Raw genomic sequence first — 26,335 nt, 5'->3', positions numbered from 1 at the left:
CATAGATGGGTAGCTTAATCCAGAGTATAGGAAGTCTCTGGGACAGGAATCTATCCCTCCAGCATGTCCTGTTTATTGTGGTGGCAAGGTTTAGGTCCCTAGAGCGTGTAGCTCAGAGGTATTGGGATTTCTTTATGTGTAACATGTCCAACAGCTCTGGGTTTAACATAGCTTTATATGTTAGGCAGAGACCTCCTCAGAGAAGGCAATATGCTACAGAGTAAAGTTGGAGTTTTTTGAGATGGTCAGTGTAGGGCATCTGTTTGAGGCCAGTAATCCTCTTTGTGAGATACTTATGTGGTATTTCCAGCTGCTGCAGATGTTTTGTGAAGTACATTCCTAAAGGGGCATTTTACTCTATAATGGTTCTAATGAGTGCTGAGTAGAGGGGAACAATAACCTCTTTTTTCCTGGATGAGAACCCTTTTGTGATGAGGTGTGCCACATAGAAGGATTTCCTTACTACTGTGGTGATGTGATTATCAAAGGAGAGACTACTGTCCACCTGGGTCCCAAGGTCTCTTATCACACATTCAGCATTAAGTAGAATGCCGTTTATGTGGTAGTTCATGGGTACAGAGTTTTTACCAAAGGGGATGACAGTGCAGTTTTTGGCATTGAGCTTGAGGCCATGCCTCTGACACCAGGCATTTGTCTTATTGAGGCCCTTCTGTAGAATGTCCACATCATTTGGGGACTCAACTATGGCTCGTAGTTTGCAGTCATCTGTGAAATTCATTAGCCAGATGCCTTCTGTGTTAGCCTGTACTTCAGAGAAGAAGATACCAAACAGGAGAGGTCCCAGGACTGGACTCTGTAGTACTCCACTTGTCACTGGTTTGAAATCAGATTTGGAGTCTGCAACTTTTACAGTGTGGGTTCTGTCAGTGAGTCAGTTGGCAACCCATCTTGTTACATAGGGATTTATACCTAGTTTAGTAAGTTTAGCTAAAATTCCAGAATGGGGGATGGTGTTGAAAGCCTTGGTGAGGTCAAAATAGGCTGTGTGAACCACCTTACCCACATCTACAGCTTTGTTGACTGCCTCAAAGAAGTCAATCAGGTTCAGAAGGCATGATCTGCCTTTCACAAACCCGAACTGGGTGGGGTCCAGAGTTTGGAGGTTACCAATGTCTTTGTTTATGACTTCCATAATGATACATTCCATGGCCTTGCAGACCAGGCTCATCAGTCTAATAGAGCGATAGTTCCCAGGATCAGTGGTGGCTCCCCCTTTGTGGAGTGGGATAACTGTTGCTGTGCGCCATTCAATGGGCACAAAGCCTGACATGAGACTATGATTGAACATCGAGCTTAGGTGGGGAGCTAGTTCATTCTGAAGTACGTGTAAAACGCAGCCTGGGATGTTGTCTGGTCCCATGGATGCAGTGTTTTTGGTTTTAGAGCGTGCAGCTTTTACCTACATAGATGTGATTACAGTGACTCTGCATTCTTTCTATATAGATATAGGCCCTTTAGGGGGTGAGGGGGGGGGGGTAAAGTTAGCACTGAACTTATCTGCCAGAATGTTGGCAATATCAGTTAGTTCTGTAATTTTCATGCTGTTGTGCTGTAACTCAGAGCAGATCTTGGTATTGCTATTGAGATTCTTGACATAGCTATAGAATGCTTTGTGGTTGCCCTTAGAATCAGTGGCAATTTTGTTTTCGTAGCTAGCTTTGGAGGATCTTATAAGGGATCTCAGCTTTCTACTGAGGCTGACCAAGGAGTTCCTCCACTCATGGGATTTTACTCTCTTTTGCAACAGTTTCTTCCTTCTGTTGTAGAGTTTGTTTATGGCAGGGGACCACCAGATTGGCTTACTTTTTTTGGAGGATAGTGCCTTGGTTTTGTTTGGGATAGCACGATTCATGCACTCATGTAAGTGCTTATAGAGTGCATTTGTGTAGGATTCAGCAGTTGTAACTGTATTATCCAATTGCATGGGTCTCGTGAAGTTCACCACTTCTGTCTTAAGAAGTATAATGCCATCCATACCTTTAGACCACAGAATGAACATGTGAAAAACAAAGGAGGCAGTGTTTCAATCTATATTAGAGATAAATTCACCTCTCATCTAGTTAGAATGGACAATTCCATGAAGTTACTCCAAATCCAAGTTACTGTGGGTAAGACCCCCTCCATGGGTCATGACACCCACAAAGCCTACTTAACCAAACTGAAGACAATCCAAATTTTACTGAACACACGGGATATGGGGGATTTCAATTATTCTACCATCAACTGGGAAACCTACTCTAGCTCAAACTTGCTAGCACAAAAGTTCCTTGACTTTGTGAATTCAAATGCCCTGGGGCAAATTGTCGATACCCAGACAAGAGGAACAAACATTCTAGTCCTCTCCAACATGTCAAACAGGTGCACTGCTGTAACTGTTGGACCCTCATTAGTTAAAACTGACCACAAATCAATCACATTCAAACTAACACTAACACCAAAACTCACAAATGGTGAAATCAGACTAAAAAAACCTCACAAGGCAAACTATACCTTCCTAGGTGAAGGTATAAATGCATTCTGAGCTCTACCCCAAGCTGAAAGTGGTAACTATGCTGAAACTTACACCAAAGCCCTATACAATCACTTGCATAAGTGTATAAACTTGGCTGTACCAGATAGAATCAAAGACAGAGCCCCAAGTAAAATCAAGCTGCCATGGTGGACTTCTAGCATCAGCAACTTCTACAATAAATGAAAACATTTGCTGTTCAAGAAAACAATGACAAGGACCCAACAATGGAAAAGCACCCTCCTCAACTTTAACAGTCTAATAAGACAATGTGTCAAATCTACCAAGAGCTCTTTTGAGACAAACCTAGCAAGTACTGCCAAGGATAACCATAAGGCCTTTTACAGCTACTTACGTAACCTAAAGGTTAGAACCCAAACTTGTGCAGAACTGGTGGCCAAAGGTATCAACACATTGACCAACAGAGATAGTGAACCTGCAAGTGGATAGGTTTGGAGAAAATGTCACTCCCTTCTCCCCTCCTAACTTATAATACCCCCCCCACCATACATATCTGAAGAACTGGTCCTTAAATCCCTGTCCAAGGCAAAGAACACGGTCTCTATGGGACCCGATGACATCCCAGGCTGTCTTCTAAATAGACTAAAACATGGACTAGCATCACCACTAAGTACCATTTTCAGCCTAACTACCGGCTTTGTTCCTGCGGAATGGAGAACAGCTACAGTTATTCGCCTACACAAAGGTGGCCGAGCAACAGTCCTGGAGAATTACAAACCCACAAGCCTGACCAGCCTCATCTGTAAGGACATGGAACATATCATTATATACCTCATAAACAAAGACATAGGTAACCTCCAAACCTTGTACCCTACCCAATTCAGCTTCATGAAAAGCAGATTCTTCCTGTAAAATCTGGTGAATTTCTTTGAAAGTGTGACCAAAGCCATTGATAAGGGCAAATCCGTGCACACAGCATACCTCAGCTTGGCAAAGGCTTTCGATACAATCTCACATTCAGGCATTATTGAGAAATTTAACAAACTGAATGTAAACTCCTTTGTTGTAAGATGGGTTGCCAACTGGCTCACAAACAGGACACACACTATTAAAGTGTGTGACTCCATATCAACCAGCAGACCTGTTACCAGTTGGGTGCCACAGGGGTCAGTGCTGGGCCACCTACTGTCTGTATATACTTCTCAGAAGTTCAGGTTAAAACAAAAGGGTTGTGGCTGACCAGGTTTATGGACAACTACAAACTAGGTGCAATCATTGAATCCCCAAATGATGTCAGTATATTCAAGGAGAGTCTCACACAGACAGACTGGTTTATTAGTCATGATCTCAAACAGAATTCAAAGAAATGCATCATCATTCCCTTTGGCGCAAACAATGTCCCTTCACACACTGAAATCAACAACAATACCCTAAGTACCCATGAAGTGGTAAGGGACCTGAAATTACAGGTTGACCGCAACCTTACCTTCGACCACCACATGTCTACCATTGTAAGGAAAGCATTCCACATAGCTCACTTTATTAGTAAAGGCATTGCCTCAAGAGCAAAAGAAGTTATAACCCCCCTATACTTGGCACTTATCTGGCCCATGATTGAGTATAACGCCCTATTCTGTATGTACTGTATTAAGCACGACCAGCAATTAGAGAGACCTTAGAGGTTTCTAACAAAGAAGATCAAGGGCCTCCAGCTTGTGCCTTACATGGCCCAACTAAAGTCCCTGTCACTACAATACATATTGTATAGACTTCTTAGTGGAGACTTATGCCTGGCCTACAGAGCAACACAAGACCCAAACCTAACAAAATTACTGCATATCTGTAAATCAAAAAGGTCTATGGCTACCCTTTTCGAGGACTTAAATATGGCCTATGACTTAAATAGGACATGCTGGAGGGACAGATTTATCTCCCAGCGACTGTCACATCTTTGAAAACAGAGAACATCTATGACACTGTTCAAAAGGAACCTGGATGAGTGGATGGGGAACCATAAATTCTTACCGAGGATAGCCCCCACAGCCCTCCTGGATATGGGCAGTCATCACTAAATGTAATCCTGTAATCCTGGGTACTGCCTAGTACTTTTAATGTATTACATTGGGTTTAAATGGCTAGGCTTAAAATAACCTCTGGGTTGATAACCTAGTAATCTTCTATGATCCTATGATCATATGGAATCAAAGATGGACACCTGGTTTTCTGAGAAGTCAGATGGCTTTATCCAGAGCAGAATTTCTCTATTAAAGCTAGTATTCAGATATATATTTTGTATGCTATGCAGACTTTTGAGATTCACCTTGATGAAAAGAAGGTGATCAAATGGTCTGCCAAATGGTCAGAGCTTATTTGGACACCTACTAGCACTTGATATTCTATGTGAAAAGTAGCCAGAAATAACTTTGTGGGTGGTCTACATTATGTTCTTCTAACTCTATATTTGCAAACTATGAGGTTAAGTAGTTTTTGCTATGTTGAGTTGAAGACAGATGAATATATGTTTATATGCATGCATGTATGTGTGTATTTATGCATTTAGACATGTAAGCCAACTGGGTACAAGAGCTCCTTTTAATGACATAAGAAAAGCACTGACTAGTTAAATGATTTGTTCAGAGTAACTCAGAAAACAAAAGTGTTGGGGAAAAGAATATGTTTAGGGAGAAGAGATCAATTAAAGTTATACAGTTAGTTATATTGAATAATGCATTTTGTAATGAAGCAACATAAACTGATGGTTTGAGTGACATACCAAAAAATGGATACAGACAAATGGAATTATACATTTCTTATCTGGGATAGAGAATAATATTATATGTAACTGCATAATAATACTGCATCTGGGTATGAAAAATAATATCTACTGAGCTTTAGTGCTCACTTTGTTTTATACAGTGGTAGTGAAAAAGGACATGATGGGAAAAAGTGCACAACTCACATAAACATTAAAGTTTGTGTATAATACTTCTGCAAGAGATTTTATGTTCTGTAAGAAAGGAAGATTAGTAATTAGCTGAGCCAGTGAAAACTGGATATACTGTGGTAGACTATGTAGCATCTAGAGTACAGTTTTCTTCATGAATTTCATAAATGTGACTTCCATGTACATTTATTAAGGGAAGTGTTTGGGTGATCTGTTCAAAGATAGTAGAACACCATTGCACAGTCTGATAACAATAACTAAGAAAGATTATCCATCATGACAGTTTCATGCATGGGATTTTGTACCTCTTATGGAACCAGAATAATGAGATGTAATGCATCCTTTTCTGACTCCTGGGGCGGGGGTGCAGTTTCCTGAAAACTGTGTAAAACCCTGAGTGGTCTCCCTATATAGCAATTCTAAACTGATTGTTAAAATTTTCCTGGGCATGGATGCGCTGCAATGATCTGACCTTGCTGAGTAATTCTGGATATAATTCTAATGTATTTTTATACCTTTGCAGTTTGTCTAAAAGAAATATCGTTAAGAGTGTTTGAGGCATTGAGAAGAGATGGTGCTACAAGTGACCTAGTTGTAGAGATATACTATAGACTCATAAAAATCAGCACCAATACTCAATAAAAGCTTTGCTGTCTTAAGGACACATACTTAACAATTATCACTGGAATATAGACAGATAGATAGATAGATAGATAGATAGATAGATAGATAGATAGATGGATAGATAGATAGATAGATAGATAGATAGATAGATAGATAGATAGATAGACAGATAAGAAAAAACTTGGATTACTAATAAACTCAAACCTTTATTGAAATCAAGAGATTCTGCCTGTCAGCAGTAGAGACAAAACACACAATGCTGCAAAACCTACCCAAAACACTCTGTTAGGAACCACAGATGTATCTTCCAAGAATCTCAAAAATATTCATCTTTCAAATAATGAAAATAATTCTGGAATCTAATTAACAAGATAACTGGCTGCTCATATAGCAATGACAATTTCATATGTCATACATTCCAACCTTCCTTTGGTCCAATATCAACTATTGATATTTTAAATGAATTCTCCACTCTTCCACCTATTCCACCATCTTTTCTTCCTCTGCCCACTGACCTCCATTCCTATAATCAATCGTTCTGCTTGTCTGTGATAAGGAAGAAATCAATTGAGCAACTGTTAGAAAAAATTCTTGATGATGCCTCCATTGGCTCAGAGGGTCTTCTCATTTGGTCAATCAGCATGTGCAGAAAACACTTGATTTAGTCTTTACACTGCATTAATAGGCTATTCTTCTGCAAAGATAATATGCTTAACACTTGGACCCGAGCATTCATAGCCACCATTCATATAAACCTAAAACAAACTAATCCATTGACTTCAGACTCATCTCTGTACTACCAACCCTGGAAACATATTCAAAACAATAGTTTACTAAGAATTAAAGGAGCATATTCAAAAGTATTCCAAGCTATTCATTTGTCAATAAAAGAGGTAAATCTTTTATCAGACTGGCTATAATACACAAACCTTCCCTTACACATCACACAAAAAAAAAAAAAAAATCAAGGCAATGCTCCCATGTTCTCTTGAAGGAACTAAAAGCAATACCTACATCAGCAATTTCTTCCAATGAAACTAAACCCATTAAATTGAATAGTAACTGCATATTACTGAACCAAGAATAAAAGCAATAGAATGTCTGACACACTTTGCTAAAACCTTCTAGCCCCTTGGCAATATAGCCTTCAACCAAATATTCTTCTAAAAAATAATGTCAGTTAAAATACATTCACCGTCAACTAATCCCCTCACAGGCAATTAGAAAAGTCCAGTTATATTCTTAATAGAATGAAACAATTTAAAAGCCATGTTATCAAGTAAGAGCTTGTAATTTCAGTTGTTTTATTCAGCCCATAATGGTTTAATCTATTATATTTAAGTATAAAGCACATTTCCTTATATCTATATTTTTGACATGTTTGAGTACCATAGTCTCAATCTTCCCATTAGCCCTAGATACGAGTTAGGCTTAGCCAGAACATTCCTGGGGAAAGTCTGTTTCAGGGAGAGAGAAAAACAAAGAATCTTAATTACTCTAGCACCATATAAATAAAATAGAAACAAAAAAACTGAGTAATAAAGAATTAAATGTAATAAGAATTATTATTATTAAAACAAAATCATGCTAAGTACCTTCCAAAATGTGAAACTGAACATCAGCAGAGTACAACAATAAATGAATCAAACAATAAAGAAATGGCAAATCCCACCAACAACATTGTTGTGTACCCTCTAATTCCTGTACTAAATAATACTTTTCAGGAGACTTTACCATACTTACACCAATATGGAAGAGTTCTTTTTCCCATACCCATCATACTTAGATGTACCTGCTTTAAGTTCATGCTAGTCTCTGGCAGAACATAATTCTACAACCTGCGGATATTTGGCAACACTCTAAACTGAATTTTCAGAGTTTAGTTGTGAGCCATAGTCAGCCATTCATAATTATCTATGTCTGTTATGATATTACTTAGTTTGATGTGACATTAGGTTCCCCTTAAGAGTATATTTTGCTGCCCAAGTATATCTGGAAGGAGATAATTTGCTAAGCATTTTATGCCCTGGATCCCACTCATGCCTTAGTATTTTTTTTTTACTTTAAATGGCTGCAAAAAATAAAAGCACATGGACTGCTAAAAAGTATAAAGAAATTAATAATAATAATAATAATAATAATCAAACTTACATCTATTTTTGTGTGGTGCTTGAGATTTCTGGGAAAATTAAAACTGTTAATGTGGTATAGCTTGCTAATGTAAATAAGTATAAGTCATCAGTTATTTGTTCAGATGCTTCTTACTCTGCTGTGTTGCTAGGTTACAGCATGCTTCCCATCCCTTCGTACACGATATAGCAATTAATGACAAAGGTGATTGATGCAAGAATATTGTATCCTGATAAGCTATTGGTTTAGGCAGAAAACATCCCACTTTTGAATAAAGATGTTATGTTCTTTGTACAAAGAAATCCTGTCACCATATCCAAGAGAGTCAACTCCACCAGACGTATAATACTCTCCAGGTTCTTGAAATATAGCCTGGGATTCAATAAAGCCTACACTAACTGTACACCATTCTGAATAAACAGAAAACACAGACATAACTCACACCTTCTTCCTCTTAATTTTAGTTTTTCTACTGATATTCTTGCAGCTTTAAATATTGACAGGGATTCATAAAGGCTACCACAAAGTGTAGACTATATGTACACTTAGTGTAATCTTTCTGAGCACAAAAATGTGATAAACATGTTATTGAATACATATTGTGTACACTTACTGTACCTTTAGTGTAGGCTTTATTGAGTCTGGTCCATAGTTTATTTCAGTAAGACAGTGCTGAGAAGAGCAGTCACTGTCACGGAGACCAGGCAAGCAAAAAAGACAGAAAAAAATTATATCAATGTACTGGACGTTCAGTTAAACAGAAAATGACTGATAACACCTCCATAAAGTATTTAGGGTATGGATCTCATCAGTTGATAAATGTTATAATCTTCACTATATGCAACAAATGTTTGCAACATCATTGGTCCTTTTGAATTTTGTTAGAGTTTTTTTTCAAGTTTTAGCTTCTGGTGTTTAGGCCCTGCAGCTGAGTAGGTTTCTGCTTGTTTGCGCATCATTCAGCACCACGCACTGCCGAGCAATTGTGCGCCAAAGCCGAACAGTGAAAGTCAAACATTTTCCCTTAAAACTCAGGCAGAATTATCCATTCACCAAGCTCCTCCATGATCATGTCTGAAAAGCAACCCCTAGTGACAACAGTCTTCAACGTAGCATTATGGACAGTTGGACTACCCTTGTTTCTCCTGCCAATCTTTTTGACTTGGGACTCTTCAGGCAGTGCAGCAATTGCCTCATATACACAGACACAGAAACCTGGTTTCAGGCCTTAGAGAGTACCCCAGCCCTGCAAGGCTACAATGCCATCCATACCTTTAGACCACAGAATGAACATGTGAAAAACAAAGGAGGCAGTGTTTCAATCTATATTAGAGATAAATTCACCTCTCATCTAGTTAGAATGGACAATTCCATGAAGTTACTCCAAATCCAAGTTACTGTGGGTAAGACCCCCTCCATGGGTCATGACACCCACAAAGCCTACTTAACCAAACTGAAGACAATCCAAATTTTACTGAACACACGGGATATGGGGGATTTCAATTATTCTACCATCAACTGGGAAACCTACTCTAGCTCAAACTTGCTAGCACAAAAGTTCCTTGACTTTGTGAATTCAAATGCCCTGGGGCAAATTGTCGATACCCAGACAAGAGGAACAAACATTCTAGTCCTCTCCAACATGTCAAACAGGTGCACTGCTGTAACTGTTGGACCCTCATTAGTTAAAACTGACCACAAATCAATCACATTCAAACTAACACTAACACCAAAACTCACAAATGGTGAAATCAGACTAAAAAACCTCACAAGGCAAACTATACCTTCCTAGGTGAAGGTATAAATGCATTCTGAGCTCTACCCCAAGCTGAAAGTGGTAACTATGCTGAAACTTACACCAAAGCCCTATACAATCACTTGCATAAGTGTATAAACTTGGCTGTACCAGATAGAATCAAAGACAGAGCCCCAAGTAAAATCAAGCTGCCATGGTGGACTTCTAGCATCAGCAACTTCTACAATAAATGAAAACATTTGCTGTTCAAGAAAACAATGACAAGGACCCAACAATGGAAAAGCACCCTCCTCAACTTTAACAGTCTAATAAGACAATGTGTCAAATCTACCAAGAGCTCCTTTGAGACAAACCTAGCAAGTACTGCCAAGGATAACCATAAGGCCTTTTACAGCTACTTACGTAACCTAAAGGTTAGAACCCAAACTTGTGCAGAACTGGTGGCCAAAGGTATCAACACATTGACCAACAGAGATAGTGAACCTGCAAGTGGATAGGTTTGGAGGAAATGTCACTCCCTTCTCCCCTCCTAACTTATAATACCCCCCCACCATACATATCTGAAGAACTGGTCCTTAAAGCCCTGTCCAAGGCAAAGAACACGGTCTCTATGGGACCCAATGACATCCCAGGCTGTCTTCTAAATAGGCTAAAACATGGACTAGCATCACCACTAAGTACCATTTTCAGCCTAACTACCGGCTTTGTTCCTGCGGAATGGAGAACAGCTACAGTTATTCACCTACACAAAGGTGGCCTAGCAACAGACCTGGAGAATTACAAACCCACAAGCCTGACCAGCCTCATCTGTAAGGACATGGAACATATCATTATATACCTCATAAACAAAGACATAGGTAACCTCCAAACCTTGTACCCTACCCAATTCAGCTTCATGAAAAGCAGATTCTTCCTGTAAAATCTGGTGAATTTCTTTGAAAGTGTGACCAAAGCCATTGATAAGGGCAAATCTGTGCACACAGCATACCTCAGCTTGGCAATGGCTTTCGATACAATCTCACATTCAGGCATTATTGAGAAATTTAACAAACTGAATGTAAACTCCTTTGTTGTAAGATGGGTTGCCAACTGGCTCACAAACAGGACACACACTATTAAAGTGTGTGACTCCACATCAACCGGCAGACCTGTTACCAGTGGGGTGCCACAGGGGTCAGTGCTGGGCCACCTACTGTCTGTATATACTTCTCAGAAGTTCAGGTTAAAACAAAAGGGTTGTGGCTGACCAGGTTTGTGGACAACTACAAACTAGGTGCAATCATTGAATCCCCAAATGATGTCAGTATATTCAAGGAGAGTCTTACACAGACAGACTGGTTTATTAGTCATGATCTCAAACAGAATTCAAAGAAATGCATCATCATTCCCTTTGGCGAAAACAATGTCCCTTCACACACTGAAATCAACAACAATACCCTAAGTACCCATGAAGTGGTAAGGGACCTGGAATTACAGGTTGACCGCAACCTTACCTTCGACCACCACATGTCTACCATTGTAAGGAAAGCATTCCACATAGCTCACTTTATTAGTAAAGGCATTGCCTCAAGAGCAAAAGAAGTTATAACCCCCCTATACTTGGCACTTATCTGGCCCATGATTGAGTATAACGCCCTATTCTGTATGTACTGTATTAAGCACGACCAGCAATTAGAGAGACCTTAGAGGTTTCTAACAAAGAAGATCAAGGGCCTCCAGCTTGTGCCTTACATGGCCCAACTAAAGTCCCTGTCACTACAATACATATCGTATAGACTTCTTAGTGGAGACTTATGCCTGGCCTACAGAGCAACACAAGACCCAAACCTAACAAAATTACTGCATATCTGTAAATCAAAAAGGTCTATGGCTACCCTTTTTGAGGACTTAAATATGGCCTATGACTTAAATAGGACATGCTGGAGGGACAGATTTATCTCCCAGCGACTGTCACATCTTTGAAAACAGAGAACATCTATGACACTGTTCAAAAGGAACCTGGATGAGTGGATGGGGAACCATAAATTCTTACCGAGGATAGCCCCCACAGCCCTCCTGGATATGGGCAGTCATCACTAAATGTTATCCTGGGTACAGCCTAGTACTTTTAATGTATTACATTGGGTTTAAATGGCTAGGCTTAAAATAACCTCTGGGTTGATAACCTAGTAATCTTCTATGATCCTATGATCATATGGAATCAAAGATGGACCCCTGGTTTTCTGAGAAGTCAGATGGCTTTATCCAGAGCAGAATTTCCTATTAAAGCTAGTATTCAGATATATATTTTGTATGCTATGCAGACTTTTGAGATTCACCTTGATGAAAAGAAGGTGATCAAATGGTCTGCCAAATGGTCAGAGCTTATTTGGACACCTACTAGCACTTGATATTCTATGTGAAAAGTAGCCAAAAATAACTTTGTGGGTGGTCTACATTATGTTCTTCTAACTCTATATTTGCAAACTATGAGGTTAAGTAGTTTTTGCTATGTTGAGTTGAAGACAGATGAATATATGTTTATATGCATGCATGTATGTGTGTATTTATGCATTTAGACATGTAAGCCAACTGGGTACAAGAGCTCCTTTTTAATGACATAAGAAAAGCACTGACTAGTTAAATGATTTGTTCAGAGTAACTCAGAAAACAAATTGACTCTAAAAGAAAAAAAAAAACTAGAAAACAGGAAGTAGGTCAAAGACAAGGTGGGGAAGGAGTGGAACACTGCATGGATAGGGTTCATCTTTCATTTCAAAGGCTGTCATGTTCAACAAGCATAACTCTGAGTTGGTTAAACAGGATGAAGCCCTGGAATGTATCCATGTGCAAATCACCATAGACAAAAGTCCCATACTATATCCTAGTAGGATCCCTCTAGGACTAAGATAAAGGATAAAGTGTAGAATGATATGCTTCTTGTGATTAGAAAATTATGTTCCACTAACTTTTTCTTCATACATTTCCTTCATGTAAGATCATATTTCAGCCAAAAAGGAGACCTCAAAATTCTCAAGTTTATATAGTTTGTTGTAAAGTAGGATCTAAGTGGGTCTTCTGATATGGTGACATCTACCTGAAATAAAGGAAGTAGGCATGCTTCAATATAAAAAAATAGCTAAATGTATAAAACAAATAAATACATGAATAAATACACACTTTTTTATTATACCATGCGATGATATATTTATTATATGGCAGCGTGTTTTTTACTTTAAAAGCTGTCATATGGGGAAGGGAGGCAGTAATAAATCTATCTCACATACAAACAAGGTTGTCAAGAACACACACACTACATCTACTACACATAGCATCCTCCACACACATAGATCAACTTATGTTGAGGCACTGAAGGGCGATCTTTCCAAATCTCAAACAACTCCTAACCCTATAAAGGGCAACACCTATCCTCAGTGATCTCTAAAGCACACACCAAAACCACCAAGAAACACCGCACATAAGCCTACAACCAGTGGACGCCCAAGAGCAAAGCCCACAATACAAGCAAACACATTATCCAGGACTGTTGTCATGGGGGACTCCATTACATAACACACAGATTCCCCACTCATTAGACTGAACAAGAAGATGAAGATATTTATCTGCTTATCTGCAGCCAGGATCCATCAGGTTATGCATTCACTCAAGTCACGACACCACAGGTAACAATATGATTCGATCATACAGGCACCAATATGATTCTGTCATAGTCTATGTGGGCGTTAATGACCTGACATGTGCTTTCCTGCACTATATTAAGAGAGACATAGTTAATCTCTCTGAATGTGTGTCTCAGGCAGGTATGTGCCTTGCACTGAGCAGCATTCCACGTTCACCAAGGATGATGTCACAGTATGAAAAAAAGATGTTTGACTTCAATAATTGGATTAACTGGTGTCTTTCTAGGGGAATTCAATATTTGCCAGCATGAGAGGACATGATTATCAAAACATGCTGGTTTGCAAAGGATGGTTTACTAGGCTTATGAATATTGCCTAAAACTTTATCCAACTCCTTAGACCCTTTTTAAGCAAATGCAAAATGATAACCCTACCAACATAGCAAATAAAACTCAAAAAAACCTAAAGGTGTTATTGCTCAATGCTAGGAGCCTAAACAAGAAATTCTACACCCTACAAGCTCTCCAGACTTTGGAGAAAATATACATCTGTGCTATTAGCATGACAGTTTAAATCTGCAGAAAGCACTTGAGATGTTCAAGGCTTCAGTGCCTTCCAGACATTTAGACCATCAGCTAAACACACAGAAATAAGAGGTGGAGTTGTCTAATATATATCAGGAACAAGCATAGCACTAAATCAATTAAACAGGATGATGCCCTGGAATGTATCCATGTGCAAATCACCATAGACAAAGTCCCATACTATATCCTCGCAAGCTATAGGTCACTTTCTTCATCCCTAGAATCCCATAGCTTGTACCTACACTTAGCTGAGATACTCACCATTAAACCACTTACCCTATTCATGGGAGAATTAACTATCTCTGTGTATACTGGAAAACATACACTGTCTCATATTCACAAGCATAATGATGCCTGGACTTTATTAGTACAGATACCCTCGTACAGATACTGTACACACCCACCAGAGAGTTAAACATACTGGACCTGGTACTCGCAACTATGAGATATGCACCCCCCCCACATAGTTGTCACATCCTTAATGGTCAGGTTAGACCACAAAGTTGTCTGCTTCAAAATAAAAATCAACTCAGTAACCCCAGCAAGCCTTGTAACAGTTATGAGCTATTCTAAAGTAAGCTACATCCTATTCCTATTAAGCAATAGCTTGTCAAAATTCAATTTCTCTCCCAACCCTGAGTTCACAACAACCTATGCGGAACTGTTCACAGAGACTGTATACAACCATGCAGATGTCTATTTAGAGGCTGCTGTATCTACTAGAAGTAAGCACAAACAAAGTCTAAAAACAAACCACACTGGTGGAATCCTAGCCTTAACAATGTATATAACAAAAAGAATAATGTCATGGCTAAAATCAGGAAGATCAACTCCCATAGTGACAGGAGCTCACTAACTAAACTAAACAAGAAATGAAGAGGACTAATTATGTCCAACAGGGCCAATTATGAGGTCAAGATAGTCTTGCAGGCTAAAAGCAAACATGAGGCCTTCTAGAGCTATGTTTGAAACTTCAAAGGCAGCACACATATCAGTGTTCCAAACTGGTGGGCAACAGTGCCATCTTAAGTGAGCTGAGTGACGAGTGACAGAGCAAATTTATTGGTTGACAAATTCAGCTCAGACTTTACCCCCCCCACACTTAACTCCACACTCAACTATTAACAGGAAGCAGGTCCTTGTGGCACTCATTAAGGCCAAAAACACTGGTTCAGGGGCCCCAACAATATTTTGGTATGCCTCCTAATTAGCTTGAAGTATGACCTGTCAGAATCACTTGAGTCCCTTTTCAGCTATAGCCTCAAAATAGGCTTTGTACCATTAGAATGGAGGACTGCACTAGTTATCCTACTTCACAAGGGTGGACCATCAACTGACTCAAGAAATAATAGTCTTAGGACTATAACATATGTATTATATAAATCCATGGAATAAATTATCATGGAAATGATCAACAAAGTCAAAGGAAACTGCACACACTGGGTACAACCCAGTTTGTTAACTGACAGTTATGCCTACTAAACCTGGTGGACTTCTTTGAGAAGGTCACCAAAGCAATAGGCAAGGGAAACAGGTGTGTACTGCCTACCTTGACTTGGCTGAGGCATTTAATACAACAGCACACTCGAGTATAGTTGACAAACTCATTGAACTGGGCATACACCCTAGATAAATCACTGGATTCCCGGTTGGCTCCAAGACATGACCTAGGAAGTCAGGATTGTTGGCACCATCTCCACTAAGGGACCTCAAAGCTCCATGCTGGGACCATTCCTATTTTGCATCTAGTTCTCAGAGGTAAAGGCTAATGTAAAGGGCCTTTGGATGAGTAAGTTCATAGATGACTGCAAACTGGGAGATCTCATACATTCCCACATGGCACAAACATCTTATAAGAGGCTCTAATATAGACAAATTCCTGGTGCCAAAGTCACGGATTAAAACTGAATACCAAGAAATGCATTATTGTGCCTTTTGGGAAAACTGCCACTCAGGCTAATTGCTTCATTGATAAGACACCCCTAAGAGTTGACCCAGTAGTCAGGGATCTGAGAACATATGTAGACAGTAATCTGGCCTTTGACCAACATGTGGCCATAGTAGTAAGTAAATCATTCTATGTCGACCAACTTAGGGCACATCATCCAGGTCCTAGGAAATTATAGTGCCACTCTATTTGGCCCTCATCACACCGGTCAATGAGTATAATGCCCCTTTGGCATGTGCCTGACCAGACATATACAACAGTCAGAGCACCCACAAAAGCTCCCTACCAGAATAATCTACGGTATAAACACATTGTCCTGTATGGATCAGCTTAAACCCCTATCACTATACTCTGTCTCCTACAGGTTACTAAGAGGCAATCTATGCCTGACATCGGTCATCCTCTGTTCCAGCTCTGATGGACTTTTTGCGCATTTGCAAAATGAACAGCATCAGAACTGCTAAATACAAGGATTTAAATGTTGCCTGTGATATAAATAAGACATCTTGGTGAGACTGATATTTGTCTCACAGGCTCCTCATGTTCTGGAACAGGCACTCCATCCATATGAAGTAGAGTCCATTCCTAATCTTATTTATTTGTAACCTTGACCAATGAATGGGAAATTGGAAATTCATCCCTGGTCTGGCCCCCATACACAGAGGCAGAGAGGCAGACAGTAATGCCTAAACTAGTATGCCCCCATCCACACATAACACATAAAATATCCTAACTAACATACCCCTTCCTAATAAATGCCTGTGATACATAGAGACACAGTTGGGTTGGACTGCATGTCAAGACTTATAAAGTCCTGGTGGTCATTAGTGTAGTATATACTTATGCACAAATGCTTTTTATAGCTATGTGTTTAAGCTCATGGTAGATCACTGATATAGAATTGTAAGAGAATCATTGTTACTTCTTTGTCAATGGCACTATGAACAGGAGACATTGGTGATAGTTACTCTTGATCAGATACAAGTCAGCCTCTACTGCTGTCACCACTTATGCTATCCACTCCACCAAGAAGTACCTGAGTTTTCACTTGGAAGTTTCAAAATCCAGAGGTGCTTCATTAATAGCCATGGTAGCTGATGGTGGAGTCCAAATTAGAATTCAACCAGCATATTTCTGGTGACTGTCTCAAGCTGTTTTTGCTGTTGGAAAAGTAGAAAGTACACGTACATGGTTGTAATGGGGACAGAGCTAAAAAGAAATGTAGGGACTAGACTGCTAGGAATTTCATTGTCTGTTGAGATTCTTCTTTCTCCACCCATTTTCAGCTGGAATATTTATTGCTCGGTATAGAAATGTTTTACAAAAACGGAAGTTTCCTAGTCCAAAACTATAGGTTTAGCAGCATGACAGTAATTTAAAAGCTGATATGAAGTTGTGCTTGAAGGTTTATATATATTTGGAAGGTGTTGCTTAAGAGCGTAAACCACTGCAGTGAGTTCTTGGTCTGACCACTTGTTGACTGACGTGTGGATTGCCAAAAACGTTTCTGACTATAACCATTGAGAAAAGGACTGCTAATGAAAAGACACCAACGTGATTGTCTTCTCCTGGAAGGGAAGTACGTTCCAGTGACAGATAAAATATTAACCAAGTCGCATTGCAATAATTACATCTGTTACCACAATAAGTCTATATGTGATCTACAAAATATTGTATATGATTTGCACAATGTGTATATCTGTATTTGCTCTTTGATATCATTTAACTTTTATTTTCCATCTTACCTCATATGTTTGATGTCAGGATGCAAGTTTAAGTATTATGGGTCATTAAGAGAAAACGGGTTTCTTGTGCAGAAAAAGCAGGGTATGGTGAAGAAATATGTGCCTTTATTAGAATTGTGAAAATGGTGTAAGGAATGAAGAAATACTGAAACTCTAGATTGCTGAAGAGTTAAGGAATATATCATGTATTAACCAAATGAAAACATTTTGAATAGAGTGGAGAAATGGCAGCCTATGAAAACAGTAAGATTTTGAGATCTTACCTTATAGCAGTAGGAAGCCACTCAAGATTGCTTTATGAAATGCAGTAGCAATATCAGTGAGTGACCTGAAATGTAAACCTTCAGGAGTTATTTAAAGTTGTCTGAAATTATGATACATTTGTTGTAATATTTGTGTTTTTTTTTTACTAGAATGCTGCAGTCAGACTGATCCAAAAATACTTCTATATGTATGACTTCATAGAACTCTTTATTAAAAGTATAAATGTTATAGAAGAATTCCAGCTCTTCTTGTGCTTTAGTTGTGAATGGCTTGAGTACATTGACTATTGGGAATCTATCTGTAGTCTTAGATCTTTGAAGGCAGCACTGTTTGACAGAGTCAGATTTTTGGAATATATTCTGTCTTACTTTGGCTTTTAAATCATATTGACTTTATATTTTTTGTTCATCATCAGTTTGTGCATCTTAACAATCGTTTAAACCTGTCAAAGTCAGATTAGAGAAAAGAAGTAGCAGTTAGTGGACAAAAGCCCACGTTTTTTATATTTATAAACAACCACAGTTATTTTATTTGAATTCCTTTTTAAATTATTTCAACAAACTGTAATTAGAATGGAATCAATAATTATGTTCAGCATATTGATCACTACTGCAGTATCTTAGTTCTATGGGTTATAGCCTGCTAAGGATATAAAAGATGGCCAGCTTCCAAACTTCAGGGCACCCTCCACAAACCCAAATTGTCAGGCAGATTGAGCTGAGCTTGCACCTGTCACCCTTAGGCTTTCGAATACTGGCCAAGGCTCTTGCCACCCCCATAGTGCCTTTTTTAGGCAAGGCTAAAAAGACAAATCCACCACCGTAAATAGCACAAGTAACAAAAAACTGAGGGTAATGCTGTTCAATGCCAGAAGTCTAAACCTCAAAATGTGCGCACTCGAGGCACTCCTCAGTATGGAGAAAATTTATATATGTGCAGTAACAGAAACCTGGTTTAAGGCTCCAGAGAGCACTCCAGCACTACCAGGCTAAAACTCATACCATACATTTCGGTCACAAAACCTGGACCGAAATACAAAAGGGGGCGTATCCATATTCATCAAGGATATCCACACCTCCAGGTAAGTGGCACAGCACGATGCTTCAGAGATCATCCACATACAACTAGCAATGGGAAAAACTGCAATTCAACTTGTAGCTTGCTACAGATAACCCACCATGTCCCAGGACCCCCATTCTGCATTACTGGAAACACTGGGAAACATAAAGGTCCTACCAAACACCCTGATATTGGGTGATTTCAATTACCCAAACATTAACTGGGAGAACTACTCAAGCACTAACTCCCTTGTCCAACATTTCCTAGAATTTATAAACTCAAATTTCCTGGATCAACTGGTCAACACCCCCACCAGAGGTGACAACATATTGGACTTGGTCATCACAAACATGGGCAACTGGTGTTCCACACCGGAGGTCAACCCCTCACTGGTTAGATCTGACCATAAACTAATCACTCTGGATATCCACATTCTGCCCCCACCCCCGGTCAAAGAAACCACCTTGAAAAACTTTTCAAAAGCAAACTACACGTTACTTAAGACCGAGGTGGAAAGTTTTAAAGCCCCCATGCTAAAGGATAATGCTGCCCAAGCTGTAAAATCCTTTACTAATGTACTCTGCGGACACCTACACAAATGCATGGATCAGGCTATTCCAAGCAAAACCAACACTCACTCCTCCAAGAAAAGGAAACCAGTCTGGTGGACTCCTGCCATAAACAAGCTATACAATAGAAGGAGGAAACTAGTACAGAAAAGCGTAAAATCCCAAGAAATTAAGACATCCCTGATCAGTATCAGTAAGAAACCATGACCCCTTATAAAATCATCCAAGGCTAGCTTCGAAAGAAAAATTGCCAAGGACTCCAAAGATAACCACACAGCATTCTTTAGCTATGTCAAGAATCTAAGTGGCAATTCTCAGATCTGCTCAGAGTTAGTGCAGAATGGCACAAAATAAACTGAACCGACCGATATCGCCAACATCCTGGCAGACATGTTCAGTACAAATTTCACCCCACTCTCACCCCCAAAAGGGCACATAACCATACCAGAAGAATGTAGTGCTCCTAAAATCACAGACAGCTTAAAACAATCCTCTCCAAAGCCAAAAACACAGCATCAATGGGATTGGATGGTGTCCTACATGAGCTCCAAGATGGACTAACCCCTCACCTAAACACACTGTTCAAACTAAGCCTCTTCACAGGCTATGTGCCCATATAGTGGCAGACAGCAACAGTTATTGCGCTCCACAAAGGTGGAGCCACAACAGACCCCGAGAACTATTGCCTATAAGCCTGACTAGCCTGGTCTGCAAGGCTATGGAGTGCATCATCATGGATCTCATTAACAGAGACATTGGGAAGCTCCAAACACTGGACCCTACCCAGTTCACTTTGTTAAGGGCAGATCATGCCTCCTAAACCTGATGGACTTCTTTGAGACAGTTACCAAGGCTATACACAAGGAAAAGGTGTCCCACACAGCCTACCTAGACCTTGCAAAGGCCTTCAACACCATTCCCCATTCTGGTATTATAGATAAGCTCACCATCCTGAATATAAACCCCTATGTCACGAAATGGGTTACCAACTGGCTCACGGCAGAACCCACATGGTAAATGTTGCGGGAGCTAAGTCTGACTCTAAACCGGTTACGAGTGACATTCCCTAGGGCTTAGTCCTAGGATCTCTCCTATTCAGCATATACTTCTCAGAGGTACAGGCTAGCACAGAAGGTCTATGGCTGATCAAGTTCACAGACGACTGCAGGCTAGGGGATCTCTGGCTGACACAGACATCCTCCAAAAGGTTCTCACTGAGACAGATACCTGGTGTCAAAACCATGGCCTCAAGCTAAATACCAAAAAGTGGAAAGTCATCCCCTTTGGAAAAAACATTGTACCCACAAACTACCATATAGGTGGTAGCCCCCTAAATATGGAAGAAGTAATAAGGGATCTGGGGGCCCAAGTAGATAGTAATCTCTTCTTTGATAATCACATTGCCAAAGTGGTTAGAAAATGCTTCTATGTGGCCCACCTAATCACAAAAGGGTTTGCATCCAGATTAAAAGAGATCATTGTGCCCCTCTACGTATCACTCATCAGACCCATCATAGAGTACAATGCCCCATTTGGGATGTACCTAACAAGACACCTGCAACAATGCGAAAGCCCACAGAAATATCTCATCAAGAGGATCACTGGCCTCAAAACAAATGCCCTATGCAGCTCGACTGAAAAAACTCCAGCTGTACTCGGTTGCATACCGCCTACTCAGAGGTGATCTATGCCTGACATACAAGGCTATGTCCAACTCAGAATTGATGGACATGCTCCACGTAAGAAAACTATATCCCCTCGAACCACACGCTCTAGGGATCTAAACCTCACCACAACAATAAATAGGACATGCTGGAGTGATAGATTCCTGTCCCAGAGACTTCCCATGCTTTGGAACAAGATTCCAGTCTACATTAAGCAGAGCTCCTCACTAACACTCTTCAAGAGAAACTTTGATGAGTGGATGGGAAATAGAAAGTTTACCCCAGGGATCACTGCAATGGCTCTGCTGGACAGATGCACAGGGAACTAACCTAAGGGGGTGGCGAAAGCCAACACAATTCCGGCTAGGCTTATAAATGCCTTCGGGCAGATAGCCTAGTACCTACCTATGAACCTATAAGACAAGTTTCGGTGCAAAGCCTTCCAGAGCTTTACTGATGCCAAAGAGTATACTCCTCTGAGGCTTTTAAGAATCAAAGGTGAGCTTGCAGTTCATTGCTGGGCAGATAAGTTACCTTTGGGGAAACCCTTCCATTTAATAACCGTGTTTATTATTTATACTTTCCATTATTTATACTTTCCTCTACAGGAAAGTTATTTTAAAGCTATGAGTTTGTGTTTCAATGGACTGTCAGTACAGTGTTGTAACTTTCTTCCTGTCAGTTTAAATGTTGTTTTAATGTAACTGAAAATCATTTTTTTTTCTGTGGAGAAATTGTGTTTATTTTACTTTGTGAGGCTGTCAGTGTTTTCTGCTATGTTTGCATGTAAAAAAAGTGACTTTTGAAGGCTTTTTGCTTTTAACAACATTTCCTGCTTATTTTCCACTGGAAAGAGACACTGTTTTTTGGCTTGACTATGGAATAACCTGTCAGTCCCATGGTACGTCCTTCCAGCCCAAAAAGAACAAATTAAGCAAACAGCTTTTGCCATATCAGCAGACAAGCAATTTTTTCTCAGCCTCACGTGGGTAACTCGGCTCTGGCCATTAGTTGTTCCTTAGACCATTCATCTTTTATTCCAGATTCCTGTGGTGCAGTATCTACAGCTAATATGGACTGGGGGTGAGCCACATCCTCTGCCACTGTTGGGGACCCTTAGAGGACAAGGCAGAGACATCCTTGTTAGTCCTTGGACAGGGAACAGGGAAGGCTTTCCTGTTGTGTCAGAATGTTGTGTCCGTCCCTGGGGAAGCTGCTACTGCCACTAATAACACTGTTGGTCTCATTTTTCTATATAAAAGAAACAGAAAACTAAACACTCATCTACTCCTTCCCAAATTTCCTTTGACAGGAGTAGTTTACTATGTATGACACAGGGTTTGTTTCAGTCTATCAATCTTTATTTATTTATTTTACTTATTTGTTGACATTTGTTAACCAGTTTGGTCCAGCTGGGCTTGTGGCCCATTTTCAGTGGAGACCTGAGAAGAAACGCTCCAAAAAAAAAACAAAAAAAAAAAACACAAACAGTTTACAGAGAATCAAACATTTGAGTTAAAAATATGATCAAAATCAGTTATACAAGAACATTAGAGAGAGACAAAGCAGAAATGCAAGCACATGATATACACATATCAATATTTTTACAGACTAAAGAACATATTTACAAAAAGAGTCAAGTCCAACAGTATTGATTGTATGTAGAGTTTAATAAATATCCACAATAGAAGAGTACTTAGCTGTATGTAGAGGGACTGAAAATGTATATAGTAGGGTTGTGGGGAGCTTAACTAGGGGCTTGACAAGGACAGATTTTGGAGTTGAGTAGATGAAGTTTGAGTTTTTCTTTAAAGTGGGATGGGTAAATAATGGAGCAAATGTCTCTTGGGAGTTTGTTCCAGGCTTGGGTGAAGGAGTGTTTATCTAGGAGTTTGCCAGCTATTTTTTTGGGTTGGTAGATTTGTAGTAGTTGCTGATTAGAGGTACAGAGAGTCCGTGGAGGAGTGTAGATAAAAGGACGAGAGAGCAAGGCAGGATGAAGGTTTGTAAAGAATGAAGTGTAACATTTGAAGTTGTGACAGCAGTAGAAGATGGGGGAATTCTAACCATGGAGAGTATTTAAGGCAAGGCAGTGATGTGTATTGCATGGAAAGTTTGTGATAAATCTAGCTATCTTGTGGTAAGTTTGTTGGAGTTTGTTTAAAGTAGTAGTTTGGATGTTGGGTAGTACTGGAGCAGCATATAGAAGGAAGGTGAGGAGAAAAGATTGTGCAAGGGAGAGTCTGGCATTTGCAGTTAGAAATCTTTTGTTGCGATACAGTAAACTAAGTTTCATGTGAGTCTTTTTTATGCTTTGGAGGATGTGTAAGTTGAATTTGAGTTCATCTTTGATGACCCAAGAAGTTTAGTGTGAGTTTCAGGTTGGATAACAGTGTTATTAGAGGAAGTAATAGTAAAGGTGGATTTGAGGTGAGAAAGAGATCCGGGGAAAAATAATAAGAGTTTGGTCTTTTTAGGGTTGAGAATGAGTAGATTCCTGGACAACCACTGTTCAGTGGATAGGAAGGCCTGTTGAGTAAGAGTGTGGAGACTGGAGATATTGTCTGAGATGGAGATGAGAGTCAAGTTGTCTGCATATTGGATGAGGGAGGATTGTTTACAAGAAGTATAGAGATCATTGGTAAAGACATTAAATAGGAGGGGACCCAGGATGGAACCTTGTGGTACCCCGGTTGGGACAGGTATAAATGGAGAAGTGGAAGAGAGCCAGTTAACAGATTGCTGCTTGCAGGATAAGTAACTGGAAAACAGGCACAGGAGGAAGAACATAGATTGAGGTCTGCAAGTTTAGATAGCAGTAGGGGATGGGAGCCTGTATTAAAGGCTTTGGAAAGATCAAGGAAGGGATATGATATAAGTTGTTATTTTCTAGGGCCTCGGCAATGGTATGTGTAAAGGATAAGAAGGCAGTAGTTGTGCTGTGGTTGGGACAGAAGCCATGCTGAGTGGGAGTAAAGAGGTTATGCTGGAGGAGGTAGTTGAGTAGTTGTGAGTGGATACATTTTTTGAGAATCTTAGAGAGGGGAGATAGAATAGCTATAGGTCAGTAGTTAGATGGGTATGTAAATTTTCCACCTTTATGCAGGAGAATAGTGAAAAAAGATTTCCATAGAATAAGAATGGTGGATTCCTGAATAGATCTATTGATTAGTATAGATACTGGATAGGCAATGGAGTCAGCAGCAAGTGTGAGGAAGGTAGGAGGTAGATTATCAGTGGAAGAGAGCAGGGCTTGAGTTTGTGGAGAAGAGATCTGATGTAGGAAGTAGGAACTGGATGTAAAGAGAATAGTTGTTTGTTAGAAGGATTGGGAGGGGTAGGCAGAGAAGTTGTGTTAGAGTTGGAAGGAATGAGTGTTTGAATGGTTTCAATAAAGTGTTTATTGAGAACAGTAGCAGTTTGGGTAGGGGCAAGGAGTGGAGGGGCAGCCTGGAGAGAGAGAATTTTGTTAGTAGTATACCAGAACTTGTGAGGGTTGGATTTGTTATTGAGTTGGGCAGAGTTATAAAAGGACTTTTTATCATTCTCGATTTGTCTTTTTGTAAGATTTCTGAGGTACCTATAATTATGTAACAGAGGTAATTCCTTTGAATGATTCAGGCTTGGTGTGTATAATTATGTAGCAGAGGTAATTTTGATCCAGGCTTTCCAAGCTCTATCTCTTTTTAGCATAAGGAACTTAGTTTCTTTTGAGAGCCAGGCAGCATAATTGGGTTTTATTCTAACCTTCCTAGAGGGAGCACAGGAGTTTGGAGTATTCAGAAAGATGCTACTGAACCTAGTAACTGTATTACTGAGAGGGATTTGTTTAAGGACAGACCAGTCAATGGTGGATAGAACAGAGTTGAATTCGACTACATTAAAATTAGAGAGTTTTCGACAATCTCTATAAAGGTGGGATTTGGGGGGGGTTGGATGGTGTATCTAAGGACCGATGTGGGGAGGTGGTCACTAATTGGTCTGGTAGGGTAGTGGGGTTGTGATAGTGGTGAGGGGAGTTGATGAGTGTCCAGTCAATTATGGAGCCGGAAGATGAGTTTTTATGGAGGCAGGTGGGCGAAGATGTCAGTTGATGGAAACCATGCAGGTTGATGCTGAGTTGTGGAGAGTCATTTTATGTTTAGACCAATCTAGGCTAACACCGCCTAAGATGATGGTTTCATAGGGAATATTGTGGGAAAACCAGGATAATATATTCTCTAAAGTGGATGAATTGTTTCCAGGAGGGATATAGATGGTAGCAACAGCTAATTTTTTGTGAAGGTTAAGGTGGCAATTAAGGATGATTTCAGCTGGATGAAAGTCAGGAATGGGTGTGGGGAAAGGTGAGAGACTGAGGCTATTGGAGTGGAGGATGGCTACACCACTTCTTCTAAAGTAGCTTTTGGCAAAAGAAAGAGGGATACATCCTTTCCTGAACAGAGTCAGGATTCTCATTCAGGACAAGAGGATGAAGTGACAGATAAAGGATATTTTCCTCAGATTCTCATTCAACTCAGAGGAAAACTCAGTTTCTGTCTCTCCCTTTTGAGGGGTTCTCTTTCTCTGAGACTATCTCTAAACTGTGGCAGTGTTTTCAGTGGTAGAAGACTAAGGATTTTTCAGTCCCTAAGAAAATACAATAAGCGGTTACAGAAGGGATTTCCAGAACCTGCACCCATTCCTTCAGTTCTGTCAGCTATGCTGTGGAGGATTGGTGTGTGTGTTATTGTCTGCAACTTTCCTGACATTCAGGAAGCTTCCCAAAAAAAGGCAGATTTGATATATAAAGATCTCCTTACATTCACTGATGTAGTATTCTTAATGATATGGGATTCCCTGCCTCGGATGCCCGATGTCCGGCCAGTCTTTCAAAGACTGCCAAACATCACCGTATTCTCCCTGGGTAACGTAGGGCATATATGTGACTTCAGGCT

The sequence above is a fragment of the Protopterus annectens genome, chromosome 5.part0, assembly GCF_019279795.1.
Source record: "Protopterus annectens isolate FY-2018-M chromosome 5.part0, PAN1.0, whole genome shotgun sequence".
In the NCBI taxonomy this organism is placed as follows: Eukaryota; Metazoa; Chordata; order Ceratodontiformes; family Protopteridae; genus Protopterus; species Protopterus annectens.
Note: the sequence above shows the minus strand (reverse complement) of the source record.